This window comes from Haemaphysalis longicornis, unplaced genomic scaffold (assembly GCF_048455015.1).
Source record: "Haemaphysalis longicornis isolate Haplotype H1 unplaced genomic scaffold, Haemaphysalis longicornis Haplotype H1 scaffold_13, whole genome shotgun sequence".
In the NCBI taxonomy this organism is placed as follows: Eukaryota; Metazoa; Arthropoda; class Arachnida; order Ixodida; family Ixodidae; genus Haemaphysalis; species Haemaphysalis longicornis.
The window spans coordinates 30670898-30679697 of NW_027526233.1; the positions used below are offsets into that span (position 1 = coordinate 30670898).

General features: G+C 46.4%; 1 long non-coding RNA gene across 1 annotated transcript; it reads right to left on the reverse strand.

Moving 5' to 3' along the window:
• Nucleotides 1-431: 431 nt before the first annotated feature.
• LOC144164029 (uncharacterized) lies at nucleotides 432-6439 on the reverse strand. Its single transcript, XR_013321007.1, has 5 exons — nucleotides 6205-6439; nucleotides 3109-3186; nucleotides 1511-1582; nucleotides 1252-1308; nucleotides 432-538 (listed from the first exon to the last, which is right to left on the reverse strand). It is a non-coding gene; the product is annotated as an uncharacterized LOC144164029 (long non-coding RNA).
• Between the last annotated feature and the right edge of the window lie 2361 nt (nucleotides 6440-8800).

The window sequence follows — 8800 nt, forward strand, 5'->3', positions numbered from 1 at the left end:
CTGGTAGTACACTTTCCGTTGCCGGTCTGTAGAAATATTTTCAATGTCGATGGACACATCAACAGCTTTCAATATGTTTTGTGCTTCTTGTACAACATCATCTATCACTGTTTTGGGACACTTGTGCTGGCCCTCTAGCCATCTGCAAAGACTTACAAGCCTCGCATGGACATCCAAGCTCTGTTGCTTGTGATGCTCGCTATGAGAGCTTATCATTGGGTAATCTGGCTCAGCAACTGCTAAACTCTTTCTAGAAGAATGGTGCGACAAATTTGCCTTTTTACAGACACCATAATGCTCCTGGTGTTGCCTGAGAACTGAGAATGACAGATGCTACACAAAAACAGATTTATGTCGCCGCAGTGGGCATCTTTTTTGTGCCTTGCAAATATAGTGAATTCCGGAGAAGAAAAGCCAAACTTTGAACATACATGTTGTGTCTCGCGGGTTGGCATGCCTGTCACAGTCCCGCTTCCGCTGCCACTGGCCTCATGAGTGGTGATGAGGGATGTTTCACTTTCAGATTCGCAAGAAGCACCTGTCACAAAGATACACAAAAGATGTGAGCAGAGTGTATGACAACCTACAGATACAGTTTCACGCTATTTAAATAGGAGCGCCGTGAAACTTATTCCAATGCCTGTGAAGCATAAGCAAACTGACTGATCATGCAAAGCAAGACTGACACCTTGGTAGCTGGATGTAAGGAAAGACATCACACCTACCAAGGCAGAAGTTTGACATATAAAGCCTCCCACATTAGTGGGACTCAATAAAAATGTTTATTTCATAAATTAATAAAACACGACTTTCAAAATACTGTAACATAAATGGGCATGCACGTTAGCTAAATGTAAAAAGGCCAGGCTTCATTTCCATTTATGTAGCACAATTGTAAATTACATTTCAGTGCTGAAGCAGGCAGCCATATCCATACAAAGACTTTTTCCTCCCGCAAAATGCCGAATGCATTCAGCAGCATATGCGGTCAGCAAAAATGCAAGGCTTGATATTTTTGTTTTTAAAACTGGATGCATACAATGCACAAGCCTCAGCAAGAATTTTTAGAGCCTGAAAGACAAAAGCAACATGTTAAGAGAGCATGTTATTTTCAGTAGTCCAATATATTACTCTCTTCATTTTTCTTTTTGATATGAACGAATGGCCATGGAATAAACATTACTATTCATGCTTTGCGAAGGTTGCTGAGGAAATTGCGTGTACTTTCGGTGTCATGTTTAGTGCACTCACCTGTTACCGGCAGCAGTGGCACAGGCTCCTCCTCAAAACACCCGTCTTCATTTGGCCCTGCATGTTTATATTGCAAAAAAAAAATAACTGACATTAAATAGTTCAAAAGACAATCACTGAGAATTGAGTAAATACGTAGGCATTTTACTTTTTACAGTGGGCTACGTGTATTTATTGCCAGAACTACAGAAGGTCACTTTCTTCAGTCCTGTAATGTGTTAGGATCTAAACGGGCCGAAAATATAAGGGTTTTGCTTACATACATTATCCCCCTGGTGAGCTTTTGGTGGTGCATCCAAGCCGGCTAAGTGGGCTTCCGAATGGCTTGGTTCTGCACAAAAAGTGTAGTCACGAAGTTGCATGAATAGTTGTGGATCGTAGCTGCACAGCTTCACTGCAATGCTCTTCGTTGACATCAGTAGTGCACAGGTTGTTGTCGGCCAAATATACAAAATCAGTCCCGCACATAAGTGACTAAAATCTCTATGCACCACGGCGCATTTTCGAAAAATTTCTTTCTAACCCTTGCATAGTGCATATGACTTGTTTGCATTCTTTAAGCAAGCATATATGGGGATGGATCAAAAATCTGGAAATTTTTCGAGCCAAGGTAGCCGCATGAATTATAAACCATACCCCCCCCCCCCCCCCCCAAGAGAGCAATCAAGGTTATCTTGATACCTGCCCACTCATCCCTTCGCGGTAATCAAGCAGCTCACGCTCACACCCAAGAACTTGCTTGCCGGGCACCGCAAGATGACGAGAGGACGAGTCACTCACTAATCACATACACATGACCCAACACTACATGCTCCCACGACGCACCTTCCCGCCGCCGTCTGACCAGCTAACAAAAGAACAACTCGCCCTTTGACGGTTTCAAACTAACACATTTCCACACCCCGTGCGGCCACACTGCATCCACCCCACATTACACTACCCCCTGCGCAGGCACCGCGGCAGCAAAACTGCTCTCCTCCATATGTTTTGGGCACGCCAGTGAAAACTAGACCTTGATCGAATCCCTAATGCAATTCACAGGCAGTGGAAGAGTGAGCTTGCCATCTCAAACCTGCGTAAGCAGCTTTGGCTCTGAAAGGCGAAGACGGCAGGCCGCACCAACGGAGTTCCGGACTGAGGACCACCCGCGAACCCACTTGATTTATTAAGGTTTTGCTCCTCTTCCTAATAAAAAATCTGGGGCCACACATTAAGCAAGCTGTATCAAAATGTGCTCAATGTCCACGTCCTTACCTTTCACGTGCCTGTATGATAATCGCACCTAAATTTCGCTTGCTAAAATTTTTGACCGTATCTATTAGAAGTACGTTTGCAAACACTAAGTCATTTATATGAGGAAATAGTTTTTTTGCGCTAGGTAGACATGAAACGTTTCGTTCGGCTGTCTGACACCAAAACTAACTAAAAGCGATAGGGGTTGGTCTGCTACCTAGTGGGGACTGACTGACTGACTGACTGACTGACTAATTGGCAAATGGTGGTTCACAGTTAGCACACCAGTGATAACTAATCACTAATCGCACATGGGCATCCGTCAGTGACTGGTGGGTCATGTGAAACACTGACCCATTACCCAAGTTGCTAGTGACCCACGGGAAACCCAATTGTGTCTTGAGTCACGTGATTTGTGGAAGTGAAGTAAGGACAGGTGGTGACAGGGGGGCCGTGAAAGGAAGGAGGGCAATGGAGATGACATCGAGGGGGACCGCGAAGGACATCATAAAGGGGAAATAACCAGAAAAGGGCGGGGATCGTGAGGCATTAACCGGCGGGGACGTCAAAAACCCAGCTTTGAACGCCACAAGCAGCGAAGAAAGCGTATGCAACAATTTTTACCTGCTCCAGCCAATTCGTGAGGAACTGGTTCTAGTGCTCAGAACAGCTGAAAGGTCGCTGCCACACGTTGCGTTGGCACTGGAAGAAAAAAAATATGGCAGTTGAGAAACGACGCAGGGACAACATGGTGGAGTTATTTATAGGGACGCAGTAGCATTATTACCAACGCCTAATCAAAAATAAGCCAAGAGCATACCAGTATTTTAAGTCAGTATGTCCTGTTATCTCACGCTTTGTACAGTGCTCACGGATTGAAACGCGACACTGCGAGCGCGTGGCCTGGGTTACATGCAGCGCAGCCCGTGGATGCTCGTGGAAGCTAGGTGTTGCATTGTGGTATACCACGAGGATGACAGCGTTTTGACCGCAGGCTCGCTTCTTCCGGTAGCAAATAAGCGGAGCTATGGTTCCCCGCAGCGACATCGGTGCGCTGCGAGCCTGGAGCGCAGGAGGGCATTTGTGCGCCGGTGGCAGCCGCCCGGCTGCCCGCGCAGCCGAGTTCGCAACATCGTATGCTCTCGCGCTCTTGTTACGCGTGCCCTTCCGATGCGACACAGATAATGTGCACGTAAGGCAAGGTCGCGCTTATCTGAATAAAACGAGCGTCTGTACGAAGGAACAGTCCACTTCAGTCCACGATATAAACTAAAAAAAAGGGGAGAGCCGATAAAGTACTAATGCACCTCACCACATGCGAACGAGCCTGCAAATGTGTCTTTCATTTTTTTAATGCAGAGCATTTCAGTAACTCACCATGTCACCCGCGTTGACGTCCGTATTCCGCACCGCACCCCTCCCTACTATATAAGAAAAATACTATCCAGCGCCCGGTTTCGATCCCTTGACCCTGCGGGCGAAACGCAATGTACATGGTGCTCTACCCACTGCGCCACAAAGCCAACCCAGAATGGGACGCTACGAACGCGCCTTATATCATTGACTCATTCAAATTACTGCTGACGAGCGGTCTCTCGTCAGCAGTTGCCACAAGTGCAACAACATTAACGTAACGCAAACTACTTAACGTCATGCGCCCCCGGAAATGCTCTGCATTTGATCGTGCCCCTCGCGAGGGGGATATTTCACTGCGTCTTGTCTCGTTCGCGGGACCCGTGGCACCATCTGGCGGAGGCGCGGCACAACTCGTAGCACTTTCTTTGAAATATGCACCCCTTTCATAACCAGGGTCGGCGACAAGCCCGGATTCAAATGCTTCGCAAGATGCTCCAAGTCAAGCCACGAGACACACGCTATGTTGACGCCGACAAGTATGCCGATAAACCAGCCTTCCCAATTTGACCAGTAGACCACAAAGGAATCGAAGTCACTTCCGCAACAGTAATTTTCAACGACTCCACAACTGCAGAAGAAATGCAATAGCCCTCGCAGCCACTACATCACAAGATTTTTAGTTTACATCCTGGAATAAAGTTTGCTGTTCCTTCGTGCAGACGCTCGTTTTATTCAGATAATCGTGACCGTGCATTACATGCACATTATCTGTGTCGCATCGGAAGGACACGCGTAACAAGAGCGCGCGCACACGATGTCCCGCAATCGGCTGCGCGCACAGCCGGGCTACTACCGTCAGCGCACAAACACGTTCCAGCGCTTTGGGCTCGCAGCGCCCTACTGTCGCGGCGGGAAACCACAGGCTCGCTCATTGGCAACCGGAAGCAGTAAGCCTACGGTCAACACGCTCTCATCCTCGCGGTATACCACAATGCAACACCTAGCTTCAACAGGCGTCCATGGGCGGCGCTGCATGTACCGGCGGCCACGCGCTCACAGCGTCGCGTTTCAATCAGTGAGCACAGTACATTCAAACGCTTTAGTGACGGACGTTAACATCAGATACATTAGAAGATGGAGCTTTCCTACGATGCGGACTCGTGCGAGGAAACCTTGATATAATTTCATTTGAGGGCACGTCAATCGAACGTCTTACACATGCTTCGTTCGCTGTTACAGGTAGAAAGCATCATGCCGTATTTTTGTTGTTGTTGTTAAACACTTTCCACCAAGCGAAAGACAAACATACACGTGCTGTCTGCGCATCACTGAAAGCGTGCTACGGTTGAGGTAAAAAAAGGCAAAAAACACTTATTATGAACCTAAAACAAAATCGATAATGATGTCTTTTTTCTCAAGCGTATCTGCCACGAGCCTAGAGCGACAGCCAGCGGGCCTGCAATAGCATGCGACATCCATGACGGGGCCACGCTGGGTTTTTCCGTGAGTGAACACCTCGGAGAGAATACAGCCTCGGCAAAGGCAACGTGACGGGAGGTGCTGTTGGTCGTGAATGCTGCTTTAAAATAAAACTTTAGAGTTGAACTCATGTTAAAACTTTACAACTGAGACACACCGAATTGAAGTTTGCAAATAATAGCCAGACAATATCGTCAACATGACTTAAAACAGTGAGAAAGTGAAACTATGGTCGCGAAGACGTAGTTACGAATAAAAGTATACCTAACTTGTTGCTATGCGGTAGACAAGCAATGGCCATAAAATTTCCAAAAATATAGAACAAAACTATGCTTTATATGCCCAGACCTGTACAATGAGAGGTGCGTAAATATAACTTGCAAAGTGCAAATTATCTGTTACCTCTGTATTCTTCACAAGCACTGAAATCTGTCTCTGGCGAAATCCCGCGTGGCGAAAAGTTTAAACGCTGAGTCTAAACTTTTCGCCAGGATTCCAAAAAAGACGCAGCAAACAGAAATACAATTTTTCATGGTACTACATCAAATTCATCCACCATTCTCGATATTTTTTGTTGCTATGTTTCGCATCAGTTCATTCGTTTAATTAATGAGAGTACCAGTCCCACGTGGCGAAAAGTTTAAACGCTGAGTGTAAACTTTTCGCCAGGATTCCAAAAAAGACGCCGCAAACAGAAATACAATTTTTCTGGGTACTACATCCAATATACTGTAACCGTCGGACGCCAAGTAACAGAGTACGGTATGCTGGAAGGGGCTTCTGTCGACGATGATGAGGCATTGTAACTTTTTCGCTCACTATATGGTTTCGAAAATAAATTCTGTCAGGCTTCTCGAAAAAACGACAAGAAATTCACGAACTTACCAACTCGTTCATGTTCAACCGGGCTATGGCCGCAGTAAACACACCATCCGGGGTGATAGGACGCCGCTGGTTGGCTGTACGTCCCCGTCGCTCTGGTGAACCCGTCGCATTCGCACCTGTTGCCATGGTTGCAACGACCCCGCAGTACGCCTTTCATGCCAGTTGACACGAATGAGGCCATTAAGAAGAAACACTCGGAAGTGTGTGGCCAGAGAACTCAGCGAGGCTCACGTGTCTTCCCAGCTCACTCAACACAAAGACAGCTTGAAAGGGCGCGACCACACGCGCGCTGAACTTTCTTTCATCTCCTACTGCGCATGTGCTCTAAATATTTTTTATTCTTTTCGTCGCCCCATCCGCGTCTTCGGGCGCATGGTCAGCCGCGGTGAAAGCTAGCGGGGCAGAATATGCGATATATACCTCCGCGCATGCGCCGTAAGCTTGTGGGCCCCGGTGCCCCGGTGCTTTTCTTGTGGCTGTTTTTGGTTTTTCCTCGCGTCAGGGTGTCCGTTTTTTTATAACCGTGACACGCGCCTTTTGACGCAGCATATATGCGTCCTGCAACCGCTCGTGATATCATCACGGAAAATGTTTCTTTCAGACCCTCTTACATCACGGTATTCAGACTGACGGCGCCTATAGATGGGCCGTTATCCGGGACGCGGCTAAGAGTGTAGAGTGGGCTGGCAAGAATTGGTCCGAACGACCAGCTTTTGTTGGTGGAAAGGGCTTTCGCCACTGGCACCAAAAAAGGGGTCCCAAAATGAGCACAGCACTAAGAATTTTATTTCTAATGAAGAAGTCAGTCCTCTCTCTCACACGGTCATTATATACAAATTCATCCACCATTCTCGATATTTTTTGTTGCTATGTTTCGCATCAGTTCATTCGTTTAATTAATGAGAGTACCAGTCCCTACCATAAACTCTGCTTCATTACAGCTAGTGCTGATCGTGTGATTACCGTTGCTAGGTTGCCATGTAGTATATCAACGTGTTGCTCGTTGTCCCAGTTTAAAAGGGCGCAGTTCTTTCCTAAAAATAATATAGAACACCTACGTTCTGGATATAACTGACTCCAGGCTGGGTTTCCTCCTTTGCGCTTGTGCTCCTTTATCCCGTTTCAGAATTAGCCGTATTTTCTGTATACCCATCCTGTTATCGCCGCATCATACGCTGCCTAGCACCTTCATATCTTTCAAAATACCTGTACAGTATATTAGAATGCATTCAATCTTGATTTATAAACAGCATGGGTCTTTTCCGTGTTCATTTCCAAGTCCTTCGTTTAGAGAAAAATGTGTAAGTTAACGGGACGATCTTTCGCTCCCCCAATACAACCAGTGCACATTATTGGGTACGGCGACACTACTTGGAAAATTCTCCTTGACCTTTCGCCTTACTGCTTCTCACCAAGTTTAGCGTTGCAGTCTCCTATCTTTAGTGATATTCTTTGTTATCTTATTGATTAGGGATTCGACGTCCTCGCGAAAATTAAGGCCTCATCATCGGAACCAGTTCTTGGTGCATGGGTTTGTACTATATTTATCCTGTATTATTTGTTTAGCTTCATCACAACTACGGTGAATATTCTTGGTAAAACTGAAAAATTCCATCGTTTTGCGGGTCATTTGGCTGTAGGTCAAGAATCCCACTCCATTCACCACCTTTTCTTCAGTTTCTAGATAGTAAAAAACATCCCGCTACGCAACTCCATGATTTTTTTTTGCTTTTCTTCCATTTCGCTTAACCTTAAGATATCCCCATATATAGATCTAGAACTCATCTGAAAGCTTACAGTTCTTTCATAAAGAAATTTTAGGGAAGCGAAAACCTTTCTACCATGAAAAATTTCTTTACACGTGCGTCCAAATTGTACCCGTGCGTCTGACCTGCAATTGTTGTCAAAAATTCAAAAGCCCACATCTGCAACAAAAAAGAACCCATGCGACGATTTGTCGCGCACTAAGTAAACGTATCTACCAATTAACGATATAAATATGTACCGATAGGCGTTTCGTGAGGTAAAGGTATACCACTGCACTCCTTTATAATCAGTGCCTGTATTGTCACATCTAAAGCTTTCTTTATCGCGGTTTCCTAACCACGGTTTTGACACAATGGAAGCCAGGTTACACGCACGCTCCCTGCGGACACTGGGAAGATGTCCTGCGGATCTCAACCCTAGACACACAGACCCTGCTCGTCTCTAGGCACAACTGGTGGCGGGGGCCTTCTACTGCCCCCTCCCTTCTCCGATTCTCTTCCTAACACGCTCTCCAGTGATCTTACCGTAGTTTTTCGGTTGACCAACCCATTTATGGGAAAATGCATTGGGTTTTTGAAAGGACGACTTCGGTCAGACCAAGAAAGAATTCCCGTCTATAGAGCAGCTCAGCTTCCATCACTGACGCAGTTCGCGCGTTGATCACTGCTAAGTTCAACAGGCAGCCTGCATAGACCTAGACATTCTTAGCTCCCTCTGCTGCATCGCTTGCGGGGCCGCTGCACTGCCAAGGTGTTCTACAACTGTTTGGGACTGAGAGAAAAGATTTGACTTGGTCGATCATGAAAGGTAAGACGAACTACTACACCAC